Source organism: Fukomys damarensis, unplaced genomic scaffold (assembly GCF_012274545.1).
Source record: "Fukomys damarensis isolate Sample0158 unplaced genomic scaffold, DMR_v1.0_HiC HiC_scaffold_2, whole genome shotgun sequence".
In the NCBI taxonomy this organism is placed as follows: domain Eukaryota; kingdom Metazoa; phylum Chordata; class Mammalia; order Rodentia; family Bathyergidae; genus Fukomys; species Fukomys damarensis.
In genome coordinates, this window is record NW_022900914.1 from 47,286,027 (window position 1) to 47,313,760 (window position 27,734).

Below are 27,734 nucleotides of genomic sequence, written 5' to 3' on the forward strand. Positions count from 1 at the left end.
AATTTGGACCATCTAGATGTTAGAAGTTAAATCTTCTAAATTTGTTCTTTAACTTTTGAATCTTTGAGAAGATGGGTGGGTGGGCAACCCACTTTCTGGTCCCCCTTCTGTCTCTCTTAGACAGTAGCTTTCTTTCCCTCAATAAATTTTTCCTACTCTCAAAAAAAAAAACTTTCGAATTTCCTATCATATTGTCCATGTCTTCGTCATTTTGTTCTACTTATAACAAAAGTTACTTTCTTAAACTTATTCCACAACTCTTCTATTGTGTTTTTGTTCATATATTTCTTGGAGATTTTGAGAAGTGAAATTAAAATTCCTTCTGCAAAATTCTTCCAATAGATATAGTATGGACCACCATTAAAGTCATTCTTATCTGCTAATGATTTTAACAAGATTTTAATGTTCCCAGCCTTAATTACAATGATTAATATTATAAAATAAATAAATCTAGACTTTCAATTGGCAGTCTCTGTTGTGGTCTCTATGTCCTTCCTTCTGAAAGCTCATTACAACTTAGAGATGAAAATGTATAATATCCTTGAAAACCAACACTGATAAATAACATGTTGTCAGACTAAGCCTTTACTAAACACAAGACTGTGAATATTAAAATTGCATCACAAAACCAGAAATAAAGTAGATAGAGCATTTCTTTCCTCCTCTGATTGCCCTACGCTTAGAAACCAAACCAATGAAAAAAGTAGGAAACTCTCCACTACTACATAGGTGCTACTTACTCTGCCTACCCACTAATTCTTTAGGAGACTGGAACTGTGGGAAAACAATAGGAATTTATAGGGTGACCCCAATGATGGTCTTTTACATTTGAGGAAGTACCCAATGCTTACACGTGAAGACTGAGCTATTAATAAACCTGGTAGTAATGTATGTTGAGAATTATTAAGAGTTTTGAGGTTGAATAAGTTTCCTCCATTGCACGGCAGCACCATATTAAAAGAAAGCTAAGAAAGCTTAGGAACTAGACCCTGAAAATTGGGCTGAGAGCTCTATAAAATATAGAGCCCTCTATCGTTCTGTTGCTATAATTATGAGACGGGGACCCAAATGATTCTAAGTGAATAATTGTGGGATCAAGAGAAATCTACACATTTTGTCTGTTGCTAAAACGGAGTCTTCATATGGCTTCCTTTTATGAAAACACATAAAAAGGGAAGACACTCAAGTTGGTCTATTAAAAAAAAGACAAAGTTCAGAATATGAGAAAGGAAACCTCATCCTGATGACTCAGAAGTACGGACAGTAAATAGAATACAATTTTAGAAACTGTTTGGAACCTTCACTAAATTAAAAAAAAAAAAAGTCCCTATGAATAACTAAAGAAAACCATGAGAGAGATCGGACAGTAAATAGAATACAATTTTAGAAACTGTTTGGAACCTTCACTAAATTAAAAAAAAAAAGTCCCTATGAATAACTAAAGAAAACCATGAGAGAGAGAAAACCATGATGAAACAAAATTATATGAAAATGTTATGAAATTAGATAAAAAGGGAACCAGGTTAAGATATGAGGGGGCATTAAATTATCTACTATGATATAATAAACTACTCTAAAATGTAGTAGATTAAAACATGCCATTTTATTAGCTCACAATTCTGTAACAAAGAATTAGGGCAAGATCAACTGAGTAATTCTGTTCCATGAACTAAGAGGTAGGGCCTGGGGATTTAGCTCAATGGTTCTGCTGCCTGCCTTGTAAGTGCAAGGACCTGAGTTTGAATCCCTGTACCAAAAACAAAAACAAAAACAAAACCTGACATCCATGAACTAAGAGTTCTACTCCAAGAAGTGGTATCATTTAGTTGGGAATTGGGCTGAAACTGAGATGTCCAAACTGTTTCCACTTGTACAACTGGCACTTGGTGACTATAGAATTGTGGGGCTCCATATAGTTTGAATTACTTTGTAGGGCAGCTGAATACCCAAAGTGAGAAAGTAGAAGCTGCCAGACTTCCTTAGATCTAGGATCGGAAGTCCTCTTATATCAATCATTTCTGTTGTGTCCTTTTGGCTAAATCAAGTCATGAGGTCAGCCCAGAATGAAGGGAAAAGAAACAGCCTCCACCTCTCTGGAGGAGACTTGTTTGCATACTGCTTGAGGAGAGGTTATTGGCAGCTACATTTGTGGTTATCCTATCTAGGAACTGAAGATTCAAAGAAGGATGGGAAAGAAACGTAAATAATTAGTATTCATATCAAAGAGGTGAAGAGCAGAATTGGCACTGTGAAAAATTTGAACAGTGATGTGGAAATAAGCAGGAATAATTCTCCCAGAAAATACAGTATAAATGAGTATAGAATTGAAACCACAAGTGAAATGAAGGACGTAGAAAGAAAATTATTATGGAATCCCTTTTTATGTTTGTGGAATTCCTTGTGCTAGGCATCTTAGTGACAAAATAGCCTTTATGTATTGTATTTTTCAGCTTTCCCATTTCTGGGTATGACACCTAATACAGCTTAAAGGAAGAGAGGTTTGTTTGGCTTGTAGTTCAGAGGATTCAGTGTGTGATAAACAGGCTCCAAGGCAGAACCATCATGGCAAAAAGGTGAAGCAAAGCTTCTCAGTTCATGGTAGATGGAAAGCAGAACACGGCAACAGTGTCAGAAGGAATGAGCTAGGGACCATGTAATACCTATAGTCATGCATCTGTGACCCACCCAGACATACTCAGAGGCATGTTTTATTAATATTCTAGGAATTACTTAACCCAGTGAAGATGACATATCAGGATTAATAGTTACAGTCCTCGTGTTAACTTCACATTCAGAATATCTCCTTAAACCATATTTAATCTCCCGAAAAAGACAAGAACAAGTTCATAATTCTGACTAATACAATTGTCCTGCACATAGTGGGAAATGCAATAATCTGTTTCCCAGGCTCCAACAATTCCTGCATTCAAAAATAGTCCAAGTCTAAGTCTTTTCTGAGGCTCAAGGCAAACTGTTAGCTGTGAATATCTATATTAAAAAAAAACAACACAAAACCAAAAGACAAAGTAAGTTACATAATCCCAAGATACAATGGCATAGAGTAAACATTTCCATTCTAAAAGGTGGGTGTTTCTAGTCAGAACTCAGAAGACCAGAATGCTGACCAAACTGTAGACACTAAAAGCCAGGCTCAGGAGGTTTCCATTGAGAACAAGGATTCCTTTGGGTGTTAGACTAGAGCCCATGTGTATTACACTCTGGCAGAAAATTTATGTGCATTTTGTCCATGTTCTGTGATTTTTGTGGGAGACTGAGATTAAGGGAGGTAGACGAATGAATTTGGTGGAGAAAAAGTACAGACATTTGGGTTGTGGTAAGGGTATTACTACCAGCTATTCTTAGGCCAATGTATAGTGAGAAGGCAAAGGAAGCAAAGGGCTGAGCTTAATTTTGGGTCTAAAAGGAGCTATGTGTAAAATTTGGGCCAAAGGAAGTGTGGGTGCTGAACCAACTAAAAAGAAACAAAATAGTTTGTACAGGATTAAAAGAAAGATGCCTTGATGGTATCTCAGAAACCAGCAAGACCCCACCTATTCACAAGATCAAGGGTACAAAAAGTGTGAAACATTTAATTTGAAAAGAATCACTGGGAGCCTTGCTTAAGAAGAGTTTCCTAGGAATTGGCTCCCTGGGATTCAGTTCACTTTGCTTAGCCATTCAGATGCCCAGAGTCCACTGCAGTCATGGTCTAAGAGGCACGGATACTGCTTCTACTGGCAGCAGACTTTGGTGTTGTCCATGTGATTACCAGCAGCCAAAATGCAAGAGTTGTGGGGTCATGGGTCAGATTTCAGAAGAATGCTGGGAGGTCAGGCAAAGAATCCTTGAGAGGGCAGTGCCTAAAGTTGTGGGAATGGATCCAAAGGAGCAATGAAGACCCCAGGAAGCTAGTGATTCTATGGAAGATAATAAGGAGAGATCTCACCTAGACAAAGCATAGAAGTAATTATATTCACTACAATAAAAATTGTCTTTAGGAATTGGGAAGTGGAAAATTGATTATAAGTTCAAATTACTTTAAACTTCTCATCTGCAACATTAACTGTCAAAAGAAAGTATAAAAATATATCAATTTTTAAGTTTTGTTAGTAAAAATTTGTGATTTACTTTTTTTTAAATTACTTAAATTAAAGTCAAAAGTTAGACAAAGATGCCCACTATAACAAATAATATTAGTTGACATAATTATATGTTTTATTTAGTTAATACAGTTATTTTAAAAAGAGAAAGAAGATAAGAAACAAGCAAGGAACGTAACATGATTTGTGTACACTGATTTTTTGTCTTGAAAATCCTCAGGAAATTGTGGAAGAGAGTTGACAAGTTAATCAGTTAGGAATTCATTTAACAAAATCAATAGCTTCTTTTTCATATAAAATAGCAATAGCTAGTTAGGGTGAACAATTTCTTTGGCGTGAACTATTGAAAACTGTAGGACCAGAGCTTTAAGTTTCACTGAAAGAGGCAACCCACTTTCTGGTCCCCCTTCTGCCTGCCTCTTAGACAGAAGCTTTCTTTCCCTCAATAAGATTTTCCTACTCTTAATCTCTGTTGTTCCTAGAATTCATTCTTCAATTTTAGAGAACACGAACTCGCATTTCAGATTATCTAGCAGGTTTGGGAATTACGTCTCTTCCCCTATATCATTTTGGAGGTCTTCCACTGAGATTACTGATAGGAAGCAAAGGTTTTCTTTCATAGGTTCTAACTTTGGTCTTTTCACTTCATAGATTGTAACTTGTTTCATAGGCTATCATTTGATTTATAGATTCTGGTTTTTGTTTCATAAATTCTGGCCTTTGCTTCAGCTTTTGTCTCAAAAGTATCTTAATTTTAAGTTGTGTGTTTTAAATGTTTGCAAATTTCTTATTTTTCTTATGTATCATGTTTTGTTAAAATTACATTTTATTCTTGTTTTGTATGTATTGCATTTGCACTTAGTTGCTTCAAAATGCTGCAAAATGGGTGTCTTACAAAATTGTCTCAGATAAAGACAGTTCAGGCTTTTATCAGTCCCTTATAGAATGTCAAACAGTAGTTACTCTGCCAGCTAGTAATTGCCTTTAGGGCAGCTGCCACCCTCAAAACATAGGACAGGTTTCTCCAGTTGTCCTCTGGTGAGTCCCCACTCCCATTGATGCCAATGTCGAGTGGAACATTGACCAGATAGGCAATTGGGTTCCTTTCAGAGACACATCTCTGATTGTATGGAACTAGTAGAAACTGAAGTGACAACTGAGGGGTCATTGCCAGGGCTACTCTCTGGTGGAAACCCAAAGGTTCCTCAGAAGATGGGCTCCTGATAGCCCATCTGGGTAATCAGCAGAAAATCTCCACATTTTGTCCTATCTGGACTCCTCTCTGAGATGAAAGGGGAACTCTGTCAGTGATCATCAAGTATCCTCTGTCTCAGAGTGATCTGAAATGATGCTATGAGAGCCTTTCTTAAGCCTCTGTAAAGAGGTGAGCTATAGGTTTGGACTGCTTTCTCTACTACTAGTAAAACAGACCTCTAGACAAACATAAAAACAAATCTTTTGTAGATTAAAAACTACCTCAACCTTCTTCCCCCTTCTAAGCATGGACTTCATCATTAATGTGTTTAGGGGAGAAAAACACCTTTTTCAATAGGTTATGGACTTTGGAACATTGACTATGGTCTTATGCTGTATGGTGATTTTTTTGGATGTTTAACAAGCTTGAGCTTTATTTGGACTTTTTCTCTCTGCTAGTGAGTTAAAAACTCCCCTTAAATTTTTCTACAACTTGTTGGGAGATCACTTGATATTCCCTAGTAGTCAGACCACTTCTCCTTCCAGAAAGACAGACTAAGACAACTTGCAAAAACTGTTTTGTCTTACACTAGGGAAAATAGAAATCAGTAACTTGCATTTGTTTTTATATGCTTACTAAAATATGGGACTATTTTGGTCAGCCTTTCTCTTCCTTCAGGTTTGCATGTAAGAAGTTAATAAAGGTGACTACTCTGTCGACTGTGGCTGCTAGGAAAACCTATGAGTTTCAAATACTTAGTGAATTTAAATGCAATGCAATTCTTTTTTTTCTTTTTTTTGGACTGGGGATTGAACTCGGGTCCTTGTGCTTGAGAGTCAGGAGGTGGAACCACTGAGCTAAATCCCTGGCCCAAATTCAATGCAATTCTAATTGAAATTCCAACAGCATATTTCACAGAATTAGAAAAAAAATCCAAAAATTCATTTGGAACCAGAAGAGACCTAGAATAGCAAAAGCCATCCTAGGCAACAGAGACATGGCAGAGGATATCACAATTCCCAATTTTAAACTACAATACAAAGCCATTGTAATAAAAACAGCATGGTACTGGCAAAGAAACAGACCCAAGGATCACTGGAATAGATAGGAAGATACAAAAACAACTCCAGATGTGCTCAGCTACCACATCTTTGACAAAGGAGCCAACCATCCTCACTTGGGGAAAGATAGCCTCTTCAATAAATGGTGATAGAAAAACTGGATTTCAACCTGCCAGAGATTAAAACTAGACCCTTATCTTTCACCATGCACTAAACTAAAATCCAAGTGTATTAAAGATCTAAACATTAAAAAAGAGGCACTAAATCTGCTGGCAGAGCCCTTGAAGACATTGGCATAAGAAAAGACTTTATAAACAAATCCTCAGTAGCGCAGGAACTAGCAGAAAGAATCAACAACTGGGATCTCATCTTATTAAAAATCTTCTGCACAGCAAAAGAAAACACCAACAGAGCTAAGAGACAATCTTCAATGTGGAAAAAAAAATTTATGAGCTGCTCCTCAGAAAAAGTATTATTATCTAGAATATATAAAGAACTCAAAAAAATGAGGATCCCCAAATATAAAGACTTGATTAAAAAATGGCTGAAATGAACAGACATTTCCCAGACAAAGAAGTACAACAGCAAATAAACATATGAAAAAACATTCAACATCACTAGTGATCGAGAGATGCAGATGAAAACAACACCAAGATTCCACCTCACCCCAGAAAGAATGGCTGCTATCAAGAAATCAACCAATAACAAATGTTGGTGGGGTTGTGGGGAGAAAGGAGCCCTTCTCCATTGTTGGTGGGAGTGCAGACTGGTGCAACCACTATGGAAATCAATATGGAGATACCTCAAAGAAATAGGACTAGAGGTTCCATTTGACCCAGCTATCCCTCTGCAAGGTATCTTTCCAAAAGAATTAAAAGAATCATACCACATGATATATGCTCACCCATGTTTATAGCAGCACAGTTTGTAATAGCTAAAACTTGGAAATAGCCCAATTGCCCATCAGTTGGAGACAGATAAAGAAGAGGTGGTTTTTCTATAAAATGGAATACTACTCAGCCATAAAGAATGAGAGATTAGGGTCATTCATAGGAAAATGGATGCATATTGAGGTCATACTCTTAAGTGAAATAAATAAAGTCACACATGTGTAAATACCAAATAGTTTCTCTGGTGTGAAAAACTAAAAGTGTAAATAAGATCAAAATGGTATAATTGACAATGTGACACAGGAAGAAAAGGGCTAAAGGTGTAGGGGAAGTGGGAAGGGTAGGAAAAAGGAAATAGGGAAAAGAAAAAAATAAGAAAATGAAAAAAATGGAAACAAGTTTTGTAAATGAGGGGGTGAAGGGAGGGCAGGGGTATGGGGAAAAAATGAGAACCAAGACCTGTCATTTAAGGGTACAAGATCCCAATGATGAATGTAACTGTGCTGTATACCTCAAAAGTATCAATAAACTCAATGAGGAAAAAAAATAATAAAATGGACCTTGAGGGAGTAGCCTTGTCTTGCTGCTAATAAAAGTTGCCTAAATGACTGGATAGACAACAGAAATTTCTCAGAGCTTTCTCTACCCTAGGGCCTAGGGCAGAATCTCTGACTTACCATCTCTGGAGGTGATCTTTTTTTGCAGGAAAAGTGTCCTATTTTCCTTTCTATCTCTCAAGAAACTAGAAAGCAGTGGTTTGAATTTCGTGGTTTGCTAGCAATACTTCTCTAAACATGATTGTTATAGCTGAAGTAAGTTGTAACTTGTGCTTTGAGAGTACTTACTGGAGTAAGGACATAAGTGACCTGAGGAAGATAAGATCATGTGTTGGTAAAGGGTAGATAGTCCAGTCCAGTTTTATTTTCTGCTTCTCTTTCCAGAAGGTAGCTACCTATCCTAGAGTGGAAGAAACCTTGGGGGATGCCTTTGGGGGCACAGGAATCAAGCAGAAACTTATGGAGTGCCATGTTTGTTTCTCTTGTTTCAGATTAGGAACTCCATATCTGAACCTCATAAAGAGTAATTTAGTATTTCTTCTCTACATCTGCACATGGTATGCCTACCTCCTAAAGGCAAGTACACATAAGAAAGTACTATGATGCTATCTCACAATTAGAATTATACTGTATAAGAGAGAAAATGGTCAAAATCATCTTATGTTGAGATTTTCTTTACATTAAGAAATAATTCTTGCTTGTGTTCAAGTGTAAATATAATGAGAGACGCCTCACCCTTAAGACATTCAGTACCTTTAAGCCTGAGGCTACTCCTCACCCTTCAGAACCTGAGAACAAATTTTCTAAGACAACTGTGAACCTTGACCACCAGGTGCTGAGGATGGAGTATCTAGGCCAGCGATAATTAAAACCTGCATGAGGCCAGATTCATCCTTAACTAAGTTGTTCAGGTCCCTCAAAGACTATCCCTTGCAGGAAGCAAGTGGCAAATATGGGAATATCTGTGTTCATGTGTCTTTTTCTCTTTTATCTAAGACAGATTAAATGAAACCTAATAAAGTTTTTGGATGACCCTGATATGTAGATTGAGGTCTCTAGAGAACTTACTCAGACCTATAGACTAGATTAGAAAGATGTAATGTTGCTCTTAAATCAAATATTGGTTTTTAATGAGAGACAAATAGTATTGCATTTAGAGAGAAATATTATCTTAATTTTGGAAGCTCAAAAGACAGGCAGCCAGGGGAATCACTGGTTTCTACTGGAACACAAGTAGTTCCTATACAAGACCCCTACTGGCCTGCCAATCAGATAGGAGATTAAAATAGAAGACATTTTCAGGATGTATTCTTAAAAGTCTAAGAAAAATGACAACTAAGCCCTTCAGTTATTTTAAATTACCAACTATTTATCAGAAAGAGATGAGGACATCCCTAGATCCTGATTTGATAAAAGGAAATACTACAGTTTTTCCCAAGTCAGTCTTGCAATATGTAGATGATTATAGTGTTATATGCCCCCTCAGAAAAGTTTTCTAGCCAAGATACCTGAGTCTGGCTACATTTTCTAACAGAGAGGGATAATAATGTTTGTAGATCTAAGGCACAACTATGAGGCCCATAAGGTAAAATATTTAGATCTTATTATATCTAAGGGAACCCAAAGACTGGGGGAAAAAAGAATTAAACCAATTCTTTACCCCTCACAGCCAAAGACCCTAAAACCACTAAGGAGATTTCTAGAAATTACAGGCTTTTGTTGCCTTTAGATAGCAGGATATAATGAGATCATACGACCCACCTATCAGCCTATAGAAAAACCCAAAAGACAGCATATTTTAACCTGGAAAACTGATTCCTACACTGTATTCCAGAAGCTCAAATAAGCACTTTTAAGTGCCTATCTACGGGATACGATTTCAGTTTGTATGTTAATAAAAGGTAAGACATGGCTTTGGTAATGTTTCTACAAGATCAGAGAGCTGCTCAACAGCCTGTAGGGTATTCAAGTCATAAATTAGATATTATATATTCAAAATAATTTTTTTAAAAAAGAAAAGACCTAAACAGTTTAGTTAGAACACTTTCATTCCTTTCAAGAGGCAAAAAGCAGCCATTCAGGTTTTTTGATTATTGGTTTGATTGTATGCTTGGCAATATAATTGGAGTCAATCATAGTTTTTGTCACTAGAGATGTGTTTTGCTAAGGATTGCAGATCCACCATGAAAAAGCTCCTGATCTTAAATGTCTTTCTACACCTGAGATGGTTAAGAATTTAGTTTTTGTGCCACACTGAAAGGCATTATTCTAGTCCTTTCTCCATTTCCCTGCCTCTGAAAAATAACACAATTCTCAACAGTATTTAATTCAAGGCACTTCCTTCCTCTGTGGCTGCTGGATTTCAAGACAAAGCTTCCAGAACAGTGAGTTTCCCTTGCCTAGAACCCTTCCAGAGTAAAACTGATCTTCACTTATTTCTGGGCCATATAGAAAACTGATCTAGGCTTAATCCTGAAACTCTCAAAGCCTGTGTAGTTGGGTATTCTAGTCAGATAAACTGTCAGCTTAGGGCCCATCTTAAAACTGCTTTTTTATTTCCTAGGTATAGCAAGATTTTTATTCCTTTTGACTCTTATTACAAAAGATCTCTGTTTAATTGATCTACAAAGTTCTGACTAATTTATAGTTATAAAATTAAAAATTGTAAAAGTTATAATTCACTTGGCCAAATATATCAGAGTGCACTTTGGTTTATAAACAAGTTGTTGTGGTGGTGGGGTGTGTGTGTGTGTGTGTGTGTGTGTTCAATTTGTTACAACATGTACAGCTGTTTTGTTTGAGTTTTTTTTCTTTTGGAATTTTGGATTTTTTAGGATGTTTGCCTCTAACCCAGGTTGGCTGATAGATAAATGTCACTAAAGACATGCTTCCCCCGGGTTGCCAGATGATCCAAATAGTATCAACTGGTTTTACAAACACAGTACATAGTGTTGTCTATATAATATTATATATATAATAACTTGGGAATCTTTCATTGGTCAAAAATAATGCGTTAATTGTTATGATCTGATTCTTCTCATAGGTCATCTAAAAATTTGTTAAGATAAAAAAGACTCTTGCGTTTAGGAGAACTATTGGACCAGACTTCCCTTGGTAAATAAAGGAGTGGCTGCCTGAAAAAATTTATTCCAGCCTTTGTTCACAAAGGGGACCCCAATAACTTCCATAGCCTTGTGGAAAATACATTTTTTTTTTTGTACTGGGGATTGAACTTGAGTCCTTGTGCTTGCAAGGTAGACAGTGAAACCACTGAGCTAAATCCCCAGCCCCCAAAATACATTGTTAAACATATTATTGTGAAATGAATGCATTAGTCATGGTCAAATGGCTAAATTTTCTATGGGGAAACAATAAGGTTTTATTTAAAATGCTCTTGGTCCAAAACAAAATTAGATGACAAAGTGTTTCATGTAAGTGATACTCATTACTATTTCATGGTGTATATATTCATGTCTTCTGAGTGTACAAGTCTGCTAGGATATTGTTTATGGCAATGATCTTTTTGACTCAGGTATCTATCTGCCTTTCTTGCACTCCAGCTCCTTGTGATAAGAGATACATGTCAAGTCAGCATGAGATAATCAGTCAAATAATAGTTTTCTTAAAAACTTATGTGATGTTATATGTGTCACCACGCTTAGGGATGCTCAGTGGCCAAAATAATGTCACACACTAAAATTAGAGGTTCGACATTGTGAACTCCTAAGGTACATTTATAGGCCAATATGTATATTCTCTCTAGATGGCATCATACTAAACGATAAAATAAGTTTTCTTTAGGTCATTTAATGTCTTGTGATCAGATGGAGGTGTTTGACTTAAAGATTTCCATACTAAGATAAACATGTAAGTGTTAACAAAGAAAATGTTATCATTATTGTCATGCTAAAATATTATGTGTGGCTCTTGATCATCTTAAGTTTCTCTATACAATATAACTATTTTCTGTTAACATTCTTCAGGGATTCAACCACTAGAACAATCATAGTCGATAAGAAATAACAGCCCCTCTAATTGTGCTTTATACTTCAAAGTGCTTAATGTCCTGACAAAATTATAATAGTTAAACTCACTGCTCCTACTGTACTGATGTTACTAATCTTCTCTTCTGGGTGTTCAACAACTAAATTTGGAGACCAAAACTGGAAAGATAACTGGGCTATGAGGACAGCCAATATTTTGGCCCTGGCCCCTCAAGGTCTACAAGATCCAGAACACAAAGGAATTTTTCCTATAGGATCGTACATCTTTGGTAAGTCACTCAACCTCCTAAACAGGGAGATTGCTGGGCACCAGAGGTCAAAAAAACTGTGTGCCAAAGAAGGGTCACCATGAGGGAAAAGTCTCCCATGCTTTCACTGAAAGCAACATGGTCAAACAAGGCTGTGACCCATCCTGATGGCTGGCACCAACAGCAGAGCTGGGAGCTTCCAAAATAATGCCTGAAGAGACTTAACTGACCTTGATAGATAGTAAAAGGTTCATGTTGATTGACACAGTTCTCACTTTTAAACACCCAGCAGAAAAGAATAATCAAAAGAGGTATAAAATAATGGCATAGTAATGAAGCTAGATATAAAAAGTGGCTCTAGTCACTGACCCCTTCTGGCAGTTTTCAGCCGTGGTCATGGATCATTAGGAAAAAACTATGCTAAAATCTGTAAGAGCTCAGCTAGAGTTTTATATTTCTTAGCGAAATTTGTTCTTCAAATTGTCTCTGATCTTATAGCTAAAACTAGAGAGACTTCTAAGACAAGCAGTTTCAATCACTATTTCAATTTCTAAATGTAACTTTCTCCTGAACCTGGCCTTGCATTCTACTATGTTCATTCTTAGATTATGCATACTCTAATTTCTTATAAGTTTTGTTTATTCTTGCCTGGAGGCTGCCAAAATCCAAGTGGTCATACAAATGGAACCAATGACAAGGGTGCTAGACTTCTTTTACTGGGATCCACCAGATCCACATTGTAAACAGCTCATAACTGCTAAACTATACAATATGACTACTATGTTGGATTCTGAAGTCTCCTGGACCTTCTCCTTCTTCTCTTTGTGGGCTTTATTCATAACAATACGGCTGACATTATAATTTGGTCCATACATTCTTGACTGTTTCTTTGGCTTTGTCTCCTCCAGACTTAAAAGCTATGCAGCTAACAAGTGACAATGCCAGGCACCTAGCAAAGGCCTTTAGATAGACCCTCAGTAGAGTAACTCTAACTGCTGATCACAACGAGTACCATCTTCAGCTAGAAGTAGCCAGAGTTGTCTTCATCCTTTGCCCTCTCACAGCAGTTAGGGGTACTTCTTCGGGGGGGGGCTGGATATTGCAGATAGGTAAATTAATTAGATATCTTGTAGGCAGTTAGACAGGGCTACCCTCAATTAGCCAGGCCTCAAGGAGCCAACATGGCAGACAATAAAGACACATTTACTGTGGCCAGAATTATAAAAGGAGAGGAACTACCATACCTTATAGAATAAATAGCTGTGATTGATATTCTAAATAGGTATCAATCACCTGGGTGGGGGACCAAGGTCTTAGCCCAGCATCTTCAGGAAATGTCCTTCACCTCCATCCTTACTGAAAATCCTTGTATGCTTGCTATGTGACTTGCTCCCCCATTTGACCGCCATTTAATCAATATTACCTGGGTGACTGTACTTGTAATCTTATTGGTTGGTCATGGTTTTGCCCCACCTCATGCCCACCTTGTAATTTTCCATTGAGTCTTATAGTTTTGTCCCACTTTGTACCCACCTCTCACCACATGGCTTGGCCATATAAAACATCTTGGAAAAGTGGAGTGAGCGGGAAACCCACTTTCCAGTCCCCCTTCTGTCTCTCTTAGACAGAGCTTTCTTTCCCTCAATAAATTTTTCCTACTCTTAAAAAAAAAAAGTTTCACTGAAAGACATAAAAGAGGACTTGAATAAATAGTGGGGTACAATGTTGGGGAGGTTCAGTAGGTAAAAATGACATTTCATCACAAATTAATTTATATCCCTAATAAAATTCTGATAAATGTCCCCACAGGTTTTTTTTTTCTGAACTTAAAGAGACTACAATGCTCTTTAGGAAAAATAAATGAGCAAAAAGTCCTTTATTATTAAATTTAAAAATTAATCATTCAGCTTAAGAAACTTGAGAACAAAATACATCAAAAGAAATAAAGGAAGAAAAAGTAATAAATAAAACAATGAATTATAAAAAGAAAAATAGTAGAATCAATAAATATATTCAACAACACTCTCTTTGAAAAAAGTAATAAACAAATTCTGCCTTACACTGTTCACTACAATAAATCATGGAAGAAAAATTGTAAGGAAAAGAAATAAATCTAACTTTAGTCTTAAGAGCAAGATATAGTATTTATATAGTTTTTTTCTTCCCATCTTGCTCAATGAGTCCTCTCTCAATACCAGGTTGTTCTAATTTCTCTAACTCAGTAATAATTTTAATTGGCATAGTAGTTAAACTGTAACCTTTGAAGTAAGAGTCTTGGGTTCAGACACAGATTTCTAAAATTTAATACTTTTTAAATTTGCACACTTTTAAAAACATCTCTAGGCTGCAGGTATTGTACTTCATTACGTTTTGGGGAAGAGTAAATAGATGTATATTATGGGGAAATAGTGTTAAGTACAGCATAAACATGAAAGAGACACTGAGTTCTTGCCATATTGGTAGGCAACATCTCAAGTTTTTCCTTTGTAAAATTTCCTGGCCTCTGTTAACTCTTCCACCTCAATTTCAAAATTTACTTTTAGATTTTCTTCCACCTCAGTTTCAAAATTCTATTGTCAAATTTTAAAAGCAGTAGCATTTGGATTGTGTTAAATTTATAAATTTATTTAAGGCAGATGCACAATGTGTGATTCTTCTCTTACTTAAATCTCCTCTCCATGTAACCAAGGAGAGTGTTCTATTTTACTTCTATTTATGTACATCACTAGATTCAGTCCTTTAGGGAGTTGATAGTCTTTCATTGAAATTGTAAATGAGATCTTTCCTCACTGGTGTTTTTAAGCTAGTTATTGTTGACTTAGGGAACTGTTATAAATGAAGATATTTATTCGGTAATGGAGAGACAAAAAGAAGAGGTTTACTTTTTCTTTTCCAATATTTATTCTTTTTCTCTTTGACTTATTGATCTCCAGAAGATATCCCATTTGTTTGACTTGGATTCTGTCACTCATAAACAAAAAAGTTCTTACACATCTGAAAAAGTATTTGGATTTAAAAATCCATCAATTCCAATTATTGTACCCATATTTCCTTTTACTTATAATTTAAAGTGAAGGGATCTCCTAATATTAATATATCCCTACATTCCCAGAGTCAAATCTAATTGGTCATGCATTACTTTTAAAAGTTGCTTGATGTCCTGAATCAATTCAAAATGTTTACCTTTCATGGTCATTTTGACTTTGGGCGAGAAGGAAAAGTTGTATGGTGCCAGATCCAGTGGAAAGGTAGGTGAAGACACACCACTTTGATAGAAATTGTCATATGTTTTGAATCGATTCAGGACATTGAGGCAGGCAGTCACAACAGAGTATAAAAGACTCTCATAAAAGAGGACTTCCAGAATTGCTTTAGAAAGCAGCAAGAATGATAGAATAAGTGTGTTCAAAGCAAGGAGAAGTATTTTGAATGGGATTAGTAGCAATGTGTCTTTTACTGTAATTTTTTTTTTTTTTGATACTAGGGATCAAACTCGGGACTTTGTGTTTGAGAGACAGGCGGCAGAACCACTGAGCTAAATCCCTGGTCCCAATTTTTTTTTATTAATGTAAGCATTTATGAAATACTTGAGCACACCTTGTATATATTTAATTTTCTATTGCTGAATAATAAATCACCCACATCTTATCATTGTCTCATCATTTTTGCATACCAGGAATCTAGGAGAATTTAGCTAGGTCTCTCACAAGGCCACCACCATACTATCAGCCAGAGTGTGGCCTTATCTGAGGGATCTGTTAGAGGAGGATCTTCTTCCAAGCTCATTTATGTTATTGTTAGCAGAATTCACTTCCTCACTGGCTGTTGGCTAGAAACCCATGTGGGCTTCTCCAAAACACAGCTCAGAATATGGCAACTGGCTTCTCTGGGGCAAAAGAGGACACCCAAGTTGGAAGTCACAGTCTTTTTAAATCTAAATTTGAAAGTGATATTCCATTATTTTACCAAGTTCTGTTCGTTAGACATGAGGCACTAGGTCCAGCTCACTCTTGAGGGGAGAGTATTGTATTAGTGCTAGGAAGTGGGGCTCTTTGGGGAACAATCATGGGACCATCTATGACAAGTAAGGAGATAGATTTCTTAACTGTGTGTGCTGAAGCACCCTTATAGCACCACCTAGTATCCACATCTTTGTTTTTAAGTGCTTTTGTCATTAAAAGGAACCAGAGCCTTTGAAGAAATGGTAGATTTCAGAACTGGTGCAGAAAAAGTACAGGATGAACCTGGAACATTTTGTTATGCCAGAAAGTAAAGAAGCATTCAGAGAATTATGGGCATGGGTCAAAAGGACATAGAAACCAGATTGAAGGGACTCCCGTGATCAAACTCCAAAATAATTTGATAAATTGCATGAAATAGTGACAGATTTTTTAAGCCATTGAATAAAATAGGACTCCATACTGATAAAAATAAATGTTTTTATATAAATGGAAAAAGAGAGTGATCTGTCCTTAAGAGTAGAATGCCAACTATAGAATAAAGGATGATAGAATTAGAAAACCAGCATTTGACATCCATCATAGTAATAAATAGTTCAGCCAAGAAACATCAGTGATATTAACACTGTGGGTGAGGAATGAGCTAGTTACATAAGTCTCAGAGGACCTTGCTACAAAGTACTCACTGATTACAAAGAGAAGAATTATTTGACAGTGACAGGCACTCCTTTATTAAGTGATCAAGGTCTAATTGAAATCATGTGACTCCTGAAATAATGGAATGAAAGACTTAGCAAGGGATACATGATTTATATCTGATCATGATGAAGTATCAGAGAAAGCCCAACTAAAGGACTTTCAAGAAAGTAGTTGGCCCATATCTTTGAAAATATCAACATGAGAAAAGGGAGTCAAGAAAAGGGTGAAAAATTGTTGCAAATTGAAGAAGCCTAAAGTGACATGACAAATAAATGCAATACATAGCATCGGATTGCATCGATGTTCTTATAGATTGTATTGAGACAACAGGCAGAACTTGAGTGTGGTCTGTAGATTTGAATGGCAGTAATATACTGAAGTTACTTTCTTGATTCTGAAGATGGTACTGTGATCGCAAGGGAGGATGTATTTGTTTTAAGGAAAGACACACTTGATTATGGAGACAAATGAGGCATCCTACTTTTAAATATTATAGCATCTTGGTTCATGAACTTATTTTGTTCTATGACTTTGGAAATGATAAGTCACATTTGTATTTGTGTGGGAAAGATGGCCACAGTCTTGTTTGTTACTCAATGTAGAGGTTGCAAACAAAAACAAAATTTTGCAAAACACTTCTGTTTGTGAAGCAGATTGTTTGCAAATAAAATGTTCGTGAACCGGGGTTCCGCTGTAACTTTCAAATCATTTAGAGGGGAAAAGTTGTTTGTACTGTTCTTGTAAACTTTCTTCAAGTTCAAAATTATGTCTAGAAGAGATAAAGAAAAGTCACAGAACTGGATGAAGTGAATGATTCTGACTACATCAAAACAAACAAAAACTAGTCAACGAAAAAGAGAGCAAAGAGAAAAATGACCCTGTTCATTAAGTTGCGTGTCCTATTTTCCCCTAATTTGTAATTCTCTTCTGGTGGTACTTGCCTCTCTCCTTCTCTGTGTTACGTGTCTGTGGGCAGCTTTCTTTCTTTGTTGATTTGCCCTGTTACAGACAGTTATAAAATGACTATGAACATGGGCTCAACACATTCATCTCACAATTGCCCCATAAGGTAACTGCTGAAAGGGAAAACAAGCATTGTGAGTTAAGTGTTTTGTCCCAGGCCTATCCAGCCCTAGAGCCCATGTTCTTAGTGATTATACAACTGCCCTTAAAGCAATTCAAAGAGGAAAACCTGGTAGACAGCAGATAAATGGCAGATCATGAGACTTCTCAGCCTTCATGACCATGTGAGACAATTCCTTACAACCCCACCCCCATTTGTTCTGTTTCTGGAGCACCCTGAGTCAGTACCTTAAATAAATGCCCAGTCCTTAGCTAAATGCCCAATAAGTGCTGGCTGTTATTGGACTCAAAATAGTCTTTTAAAAGATCCAACTCTTACATTTCTCATTATGTGTGTTGTAGCTAATAAAAGCTACAATTTTTAATTTATTATCATCTAGTTCATTACCTTCAAATCCTTTCTCTAACTTTTCATAGGTTTTCTTTTTTGCTCTTTTATTTGCTTTTTGAGCTGAGCGAGTAATTTAATTTTTCTTCTATTTCATAGAAAAACACAAACTACACGTATTCTGCTTTTTAGAGCTTTGTATTTTTTCTTTGCTATAGCTCCCCGTTGTTTTTTAAACAGTTACTGATTATAGTTTTGATTTTTTCTTTGACTCTGGACTATTAAAACTATCCGGCACCCCTTCCAGAGTGGCTTCATTTGATTTGTTTCTTTATTTCTTTTTTTTATGAACTTGTAGTTTTGTTGCACTGTGGTTTGAGTTTGGTCATTGTACTACCTCTTCTTGGTAAAGTTTAATGAGATTTTCCTTGTGGCCTGAGATATGATCAAGTGTTGTAACTATTCCTTGGCCATTTGAAGTGAATACAGTACATATTTTTAGTTTCTAGGAAACACATTTTGATATGGCTTTATTAAGACAGAATTTTAATAATAATCTTTCATCCTATGTTCTTATTTAATGTGTGTCTACTTGATATCTCAGAATCAGTGAGGTATATTTGACCTTTTTAATGATTGTAGTTTTGTTCAATTTTTCTTTAATTTCCAATCTTTTGGCCTTTTGCATTTGATGCTAATATTCAGTGCACACAGATTCATGGTTCTTCTATTTTCATTAATTTTGTTCCATTTACCAATATAGGGAAACACTTTCCCCCATTTAGTGCTTTTTGCTGTGAATTCTACTTTGTCTGATATTAATATTGCTCTCTTTTTGTTGATTCTTGGGTAGTGAACATCCTGTAAATTGGTCTACTCCTTTCCCAGAAAGTGGCCTACCTTAAAGGGAGTCATATAGGACTTAGACACCAGCTACATTTGTTCGCTCCAGACGTGAGCATCTGACTCATGCTGGGCCAGTGAGAATTAAGTGTTGGGAATTGGGACTAGCAGATTTTTGTGAGTTTTCCCAATCTGTATTTAAACAGCACATATGTGCTGCTGCCTGTGCTATGGCCATCTTCCTACGAATAGACTGGGAAACAGAGGACTTGGATTGCTGCACTGTGGAAAACCAAGAAAATGTGCAAGAAATCCAGGGATGAAAGATAGGGGAGGGAGTCCTAATAGCCTGGGGTTCCCAGTGTCGCTTTAGTCCTGAGCTTCTGGAGTCAGGGAATTTAATCGTTTGGGTTCATTTCACATAATGATAATGCTTTTGGTTAGGCTCAAAGTTACGATTGTCATGCTTCAACCACCTAGAGTACTGGGATTATAGGCAGGCACCTCCATGTCAAGCTTTTAATATCAATCTTTGGAAAATAAATAAACTACAATTGGTTAATTTCTACCAAGTTTTCTATTTGTTCTTTTTAGCTGAAAATTTATTAATTATTCTCTGTAATGAATGAATAGTATTATTCTGAATGCGTAAAAGTTTGAAAATTGCTTTAATTGCTATCACAAATGAACCATAGCTTTCCTGCTTTGTCAGTCTTTCCCTTTTAGAAGTTTGTAGATATTATATTTATCATATTTCTTTTTGTATTTAGGTTTGCAGAAAAGAACTCTGATTCAAATTCAAACTTCTTCACCCTGACATATAAATTCCCTCTCCCTAAATACTGGGAGGATTTAAAAATGTATCTCTAGGGGCCTGGGATTTAGCTCAGTGATACTGCTGTCTTCCTCTCAAGCAGAAGGTCCCAAGTTCGATCCCCAGTACCAAAACAAAAACAACAACAAAAAATAAAAATATCTCCAACATCCTAAAATTTCATCAGAACGTATTTAAATATAGCTCCTCTTTTTTTAAAATCATGCTTGGTTCTCCACAAGATTCTCATATTTTCTCTTTGATCTATTTGCTTCTCTTTTTCCTTCTGGAGTGATGACAAGATTATTTCAACATTTAAGTTTTATCATTATTCAGATGTAGTGAAGCCAACAGATCAGGAGATGGCCACTGTTGAAAGAATATGTGTTAGTCACAGTTCCCAGGGGGAAGAGGCAAATCACTCTGTGGAGGGCCACCTGCAGCCACCAATAATGGTCAGGAGTTAGGGGAGCAGTGGCAAACATGACCAAGAGCTTTTATTGTGGAAGAAAGAAGGTGAGCAGGGTGAATATGCTTAGGATTGGTCAATTTAAATAACTCCAGAAGCTCCTGAATATAGGGGCTGTCTCTATCTGCCTAATGTTGGCTCTGTAATAATCAGGCAGGTAGATACTTGTCCAGAATATGACAGCCCAATAAAGGAGATGGTAGGGTATGGGCTCTGGCGTGGAAGGTGTGCATATAAAAGAACTCTTTGCAAGACTGTCCTTTACTATCTCTAGGAATCAGCTAGTCATGGGAGGTGCAGTGTCTCCAATCAGCAGGAACCCAGATATTAAAGTATCAGAAATATAGAAAAAAAACCCAAACAAGGTACAATTAATGTAGAAATAGCTACCAGAAGTCCCCAGAATAACTCTACTGTATGTGTAGTTATGTCTGCTTGATTATTTCTGATAAGAAGAGTATATTAAAGAAAATATTATAATAACATTTGACTTTCCATTTTCCTCTCAGCTTTATCAGAGGTTTTCATTAGGTTTTGTTATTTTCAAACAACCACTTTAAATTCCATTGTTCTCTTCTATTTGTTGTTTCTTTTTATTGTATTATTTTAGGCTTTTATTTTTATTATTCTTTCTTTTTCTATGTCCTTTTGGCTTATTCCACTCTTTCATTTTCAGCTTCATGAGTTGATTCCTCAGTCTATTAGTTTTGGATCTTTCTTGATTTCTCTTAAATGAATTTAAGTGTAGGCATTTCTCTCCAGGTACAAGTCTTATAAATTTTGACCTGCTAGTGCTCTTGTCTCTCATTACTGTTCAGTTCTAAAATGTTCAAAATTTTTGTTACAATTTAATTTTTAACTCATAAGTTATTTGCCAGTGTACTGTTTTGCTTGCTTCCAAATATTGGGCACTTTGGAGTGGGGGTGTTGACTACTTTATTCTAAGTGGTATTTCATGGTGGTCAGAACATTTGGTCTCTATCATATTGATAAGATTTCTTTTGATATATGATTCAAGCCAAATAGCATAAATGAATGCATACTTGAAGGGAGTGTGTTTTCTATTTTGGAGGTACAAAGTATTATATGGCTCTATTATATAAAAGCTTTCATACTTTTATTTCTCAAATCTTTTATAATCTGAGCAATATTTGGTGTTATATAGTTTGAGAATTCGTTGTTAGCTGTTTACAAAGCATTACCATTATAATGGATAATTCTTAAAACCACGAAATGTTCTGTATGTCTTCAAAATTACTATTTTCTTCTATTGCTATCTCATCAGCCTCTTTTGGATAGTATTTTACATGTATATAGTTTGTATAACTTTATTTCCAATCTTCCTGTCTCAATTTTAGATATTTCTTTCATAAATTAGATTAATTAAAGGGGGAAAGGCCATTATAAAATTTTGTCCTGAATAAAGACATCCACTTATTATGAGTATCAATATATTTTAACTTACTTCTTCAATATCTTTTTTTATTCTACTTACCATGGTTTTTCTGTTCGTCTTTATTTTCCTCTGTTCTTGCTTTCTGATGAATTATTTTGTTGTTGTTGCTGGTGTTGCTATTGTTTTTCTATGTTTAGAAGTTCCATACATTGTTGCTGTCCTTTTGATGGATAATCTTGCTTGAGAGCTTATCTTTCATGAGATGTTCTTCTAAAACCTCCTTCTGAAAGGGCAGTTGTGTGTGGTTAACTTAGTCCCAGCTCCACAGGATTTGCAGTTATAAACTAGCTATTACTCGAACACCTTTTTCTCAGATTGTTTTCAGGTGGATGTGGTTCTGAAGTTGATATCTGCACAGTACGCAATTTCTTTTTTGGGCTGCATCTCTATTTCTGACCAAAGACAAGCAACAAGCTTCTAGACATGTACCCAGATGGGTGAGCAGAGCCAATTTAGCCATTCCCACGGGGGGAGGGCATGTGTTCATGGCTCCCAGTCTTGAGCCAGTGGCCCTATCTGTAACAAGTTGTCTCTGTCCCCAGTTCTTAGCCACCTTCCAGCTCCTGCTGGTTTTCTTTCCCACTGATTCATTTGTAAAGATCTTCCTTTTTTATTCTCTTAACATGAATATGAATATAAATATATACTTATACACATTTGCTAATGAACAAACTTACCAGCTGTTCCTACATGTTGAGAGGGGGTGTTGACACATGCTCTTTCTGCCACCTTGGCCCAGAAGTCCACTATCTCTTATTCACATATAAATTAGGCAAGAGCTAAATGGTTGACATGTGTTGGATCCTTCCTTTAGGCAGCTGTCTTCTAGGAAGGAGGGGTCTGTTCTTTTCAAACAGCTCTTCAAGCATGAATTCTTCGTGGTTCCTCCTGGGCCTTTCTGAGTCCCCTGGGACTCCTGACCTAGGCCTGGCCATCACTTCTGCCCCTAATTCCCAGATACACTGGCCTGGATGGGGAAGCCCAACAATTTCTCTTGAAACACTTACAAGCAGCTTGAAGGTCAAAAAAGGTGACACAACAATGCAATAGCAGAAATAAGAGTGTTGACAGAGATAAATGGGGAAGAACTAAGAAATAACTTTTCCCAAGGATGGTTTCAAAGCTGTTCTGGAAACTGAACAAATGTGTTCAGATGTTTGCCTGAGGTAGTGCTAGACTGGCTGAGAACTGCTGGTTGGGAAGACTCCTTAGAGCCTCCCTTCTGCCTGGGTCTCCAATTCTTTTCCTGCACCCCCTACCCTTGGTGCAGTGTGGGATCTTTGCACTGAGCTACATTCAAGCCCTTTTTATTTATTTTTAAGTTTAGAGACAGGGTCTTGCTAAGTTGCCGAGCCTGGTCTTGAAGCATATCCTCCTGCCCTTAGCTTCCCAGAGTGCTGGGATTATAACCGTATGCAACCAAGCCCAGCTCTTGCCCTGCCTTTTGGAGTCAAACAAATTTGCAGGCTGCTTGTTTAGGCTCACAGAAACTTTTCCACTTCCTGCCCACTCAAAGCAGCCCACTAATACTAAATCCATTTATTAAACTTTTAATGTTGGAAGGGCTGTCTTGTTCACTCTTCTTGTACCTTTACATGTATGCTATCATGATGTAGAAACTAATATCATCAATTTACAGATAAAGAAGCTGAGGCTTACAGAATTTAAGCCTTTTGCCAAAGTTGACACATCTGGCACATACCTGGTGTTAGAAATCAGACCCAGGTTAGCCTGCTCTCAAAGGTTGTACTCTTTCCTTTATACTCTTTTGCTGACTGATACATCAAGAGTCAAATATGATGCCAATATCTGCTTCCCAGCTAACCTCCATATTTCTAAGATAGCTGCAAAATTGCTTGTCCCCCAGGAAGATGGGCCAGAGAAGACTTCACAGTTCACTGCTACTCCTGGAAATGGCGAAGTACTTCAGGATCTTCCTATGCATTGCATAGGAAGGATGATCAGATCTTTTATGCAGTTTTTGGGCAGGAGGCTGGTGTTATGGAACTGGAAAAGTAGGAAGGTCAGATGCAGTAGGAGTAAAGGCTATTCCTGCCTGGAGGGATAAGGGAAAGCAGTAGAAAAGAGTAAAGGCTAGTTATGCTGGGAGGGATAGGGCATATATGTCTGAGAGTCATTCCCTGGCCTTGAGGGCTCCTTCAACTCAAACCATCAGGCAGCTGCCATGTAAAGGAAAAGTTTCTACATGCCACCACCTTCTCGAAGGGGTTCCCTCTGAGAACAAGTTTCCCAAATCTCTCCCAGTTCAAATCCAGCCTTAGCACTATCTTACCCAGAAAAGGGTGTTTTATAGCCTAAGTACTTTCTCTGTGGCTGTCTTTTAGAAATTTGTAGAAGGGAAATGGGAAAGAAACAAGAACCATGATAAATTATGTACAGGTACAAATTCACGATGATGAATGTGATCATAATGTATACCTAAAATGTACCAATAAACTTAATGGAATAATTAAAAAAAAAAGAAATTTGCAATGGGGCTGAATAAATACTAGAAGGAGGAAGATGACATTCTAAAAGGAGGGCTATTGCCTATATTTTCCCACAAGGCTCAGATCCACTTACATTCTACAGCCTGATACCCAATGCAGTAATTTGTGTCCCCAGGGCTCCTATTCACTGAGGATCCCATACTCTGTGTGCAGTGTCTTCTGGGATAAGGGAGCCTGTTTCTGGCTGGCTCAGCACTCATGCCTTAAACTTGTCTTTTGAGGTTTCCATCTGGAGTCAGTTGGTTGGGGATACTCAGTTTAGGGGTAATGCAGCCCCTTCTAACACCAGGCTCTGACTCCTGCATGAGGCTCCATCCTGGATCTGGACTGAGTGAGAGAGGACTTCCTTCTCTGGCAATCTGCCAGCTTTCTGTGGCCAGGCGGGGCCCGGGAATCCTTGACTCCCCTAGGCCCATTACTCCCTACTTGGCTTGGCTTCTTTGAAACATGATGGTGGATTAGTAAAAATGGGGCTTCAATCATTTCCCTTTGTTGGACATTCTTATGACCCTCTAGAAAAACCCACGTGCTTCCTCCTTCCAGACAGGAAAGACAATCAGTCAGGATGGGATAGGTTATACTGCAGTAATAAACCTCAAATCTCAGTGACTCAAAACAATGAAGATTTATATCTCACTCACGCTCCATATCCATTGTGGGTTGGCTGGATGCCTGTTCCTTGTCATCCTGATAAGGGATCCAGGCTGATGGAGCAGCATCTTTGGAACATTACTTGTCGCTATGGTAGAGGGAAAGGATCTGAAGGGCTTCACGCTGACAACAAAATGCTTCAGCCTGACGGTGACACACATCACACAGACTGGGATGTGTGTTCAGGAAGTAGAAGACAGAAGTGGAAACCCAAAGGACTTGTTTCTGTAAAGCTGAGGAGGAGGGGTTTCAGATGGGTGGCCAGAGGTCAAGAGACTTCTGGAAAGACTGATTCTCCTTCATTCAACACTTACTGGCTGTGGAGCTAGACTGCCCAGTTTCAATTTGAATTCTACCTTGAGTTAGTTGTGTGACTTTGGGCAAATTGTTTAGCTGCTCTAATCCTCAGTGTCTTCATCTATAAAATGGGGCAATCACATCCATCTTATGACAGGTGGTTTGTGCCAGTGCCATGTTTCTTAGCCATCTGGGTCTGGGTCTAGAGCCCATGTTTCTGTCCAAGTTCCTTGTTTTCACTGGCAAAAAAGCTGGCTGAGTAACAACCTCATGGTATAACCTCGCCTTAATCTAACTTCCTCACTCTTCTCTTCCAAACAAGCCCTAACACCTTCCTAATAGTCCTGAACCCTCTGAAACTTTCCCCCATTCCCAACCCCTGATAGGCGAGAGGGCATGGAGCTTGCCCTAAAGTCCCCTATAGCCATTTGCTAAGAACTGATGGCAAATCTTTGTCAGAGTCACTCATCCCTGGCCCTCACTAGCTCCTGCCTCAGGGGCTTGGCCTCCTTCAGGCACCAGAGTGTGTCAGATTCCAGACTTCCACTGCACACAGAGTGATCACCTCCCAGGTGGGTAGCCCTGAACTCAGGTGGTTTCCTGAGTTCCAGTTTGTAATTGAGAGGGTTCTGAAGCACCAACTCTGTAGAAAGGAGGAAAAGGTTATAGAATTCCTCTAAACAGGCAAAACAAAGCCATTTATCTTGGGGCATTAGTCACTGAGCTGCTGACACAGGAAAACATGCTGTACTCTTGGCAGTCACCATTTACATTAAAACAGGATGATTTGTGGAGTTGGAAGCCCAGGACTCTTCCAGAATTCCTCACCACCTGCAAGTGCCCGAAGATAGAGCTGTGGGCTCTTCTTCTGGGGAGAGACACTGGCCTAGTCCTGGGATTAACAAGTGTCGAATGTCCCAGCCCCATTTCTTTCTAGAGATGCATAGGCCGTGGAACTGTAGGAGGCACCTCAGAGCCACACTCACTGGTGGATGGTTGTCCAGCAAGATGGGGTTCAGCATCAGCCTCACATTTAATGTGAAGTCTATTTAGTGTTTGGAAGGGCTGAAATTTTCCTGTATCACAAAGGACGATGACCATAAGACAATATATAGTGTCATCCCATCCCTTCTTTCTCTCTCTCTTAAATTGTTCCATATAGGAATACAGGGATGAAATTTCTAACTTAAAGAGATAATGCCCTCTATTTCCAGCTTTAAGATGTATGGGATAGATAACAGCGTTGACCTTTTTGAGGTGACTTGTCATTTAGTTTGAAGCAAATCTCAGGTGCTATGGTGTAGATGTGACCTCCAGAATTCATGTGTTAGAAACATAATCCACAAAGTTGTATGTGAATCTCTGAGTCTTCAGAGGTTGGAACTTTGGGCTGAAGTGTATCTTGAAGGCTGCCCTCATGAAAGGATTTGTGGATTAGTGGGTTATTGTGGGAATTATTTTGTTATAAAAGCAGTCCCTTCTGGCACACATGCTCTGTTTTGCCATATGATGCCCTCTGCCACATTATGATTCATCAAGAAGACCCTCACCAGAAGCCCACAAAGTTTTAATGCCATCCTCTTGGACTTCACAGTCTCCAGAACTGTGAGCGAAACAAACCTCTTTGCTTTATAAATTATGCTATCTGTAGTACTCAGTTATAACAACAGAAAATGGACTAAGATATCAGAGAACCCACCTGAACATTCATGTGGTAGACATATGCTACAGGCCTGTTTTTCTTCAGTCTCAGTGTCCATCCTCAGTGTTCCTGATCATGGTTCTCTTCATGCCTCTTTCAGCCTATATGCTCAAGGGTGGAGCACATGACCTGGTCTGGCTGATTGAGAGGATCGTATTCTCCCAGCCATGGTGATGGGCGATAAGCATGTGACCCAGTTAGAGCTAATGAACTTCAAGGAAATATTTGTTGAATTTCTGAGAAAGTGAAATTTCAGCAAGGTGTGAATGTGAGTCTCACTGGCACAGCATTTCTTTTTCTTTTAGGCAGTGTGATGTCAGGTGGTTGGTCTGGCACTGCTGGAGGGTCATCTTGTGGAGCTCAGGATAAAGCAAGGACAGGAAAGAAGCGAACTCCCTGAAGATGACCTTCTGGCAGCTGGGCCAGGCTTCTCTGGGTTAACTTCTTGAGTCTGGTTTGAGAGTCAATGCATTCCCTTTATTGTTTAAGTCAGTTTGAAATGGACTTTGTGTCACATATGATCATAAGAGCCTTGATAAGTGCAATAGTGTGATCAGAGTTTGAGAAGAACTTGGGATCCAGTCCCCAAGCATTTGTGCACTCCCAAGGCTTGTCCACTCCAAGGAACACCACTGTGGCCCAGTGGAGCTCTGTTCTTTTGGTGGTACTCCCCTGAAGTACCTGTTCCCTGCTTAGAAGGGTTCCTAGACTCTGGGACCCAGGCGGCCCCATAGATATAGTTTAGGTACAATTTGGGATTCATACCTTCTCCACCCAAAGACAGACCTGTGTTGCCTCTAGTTCCTGCAGCTCCTGGCACATGTGAGGTCGGAATTTAATAAATAATTGTTCTCCTGAGCAGCTTGAT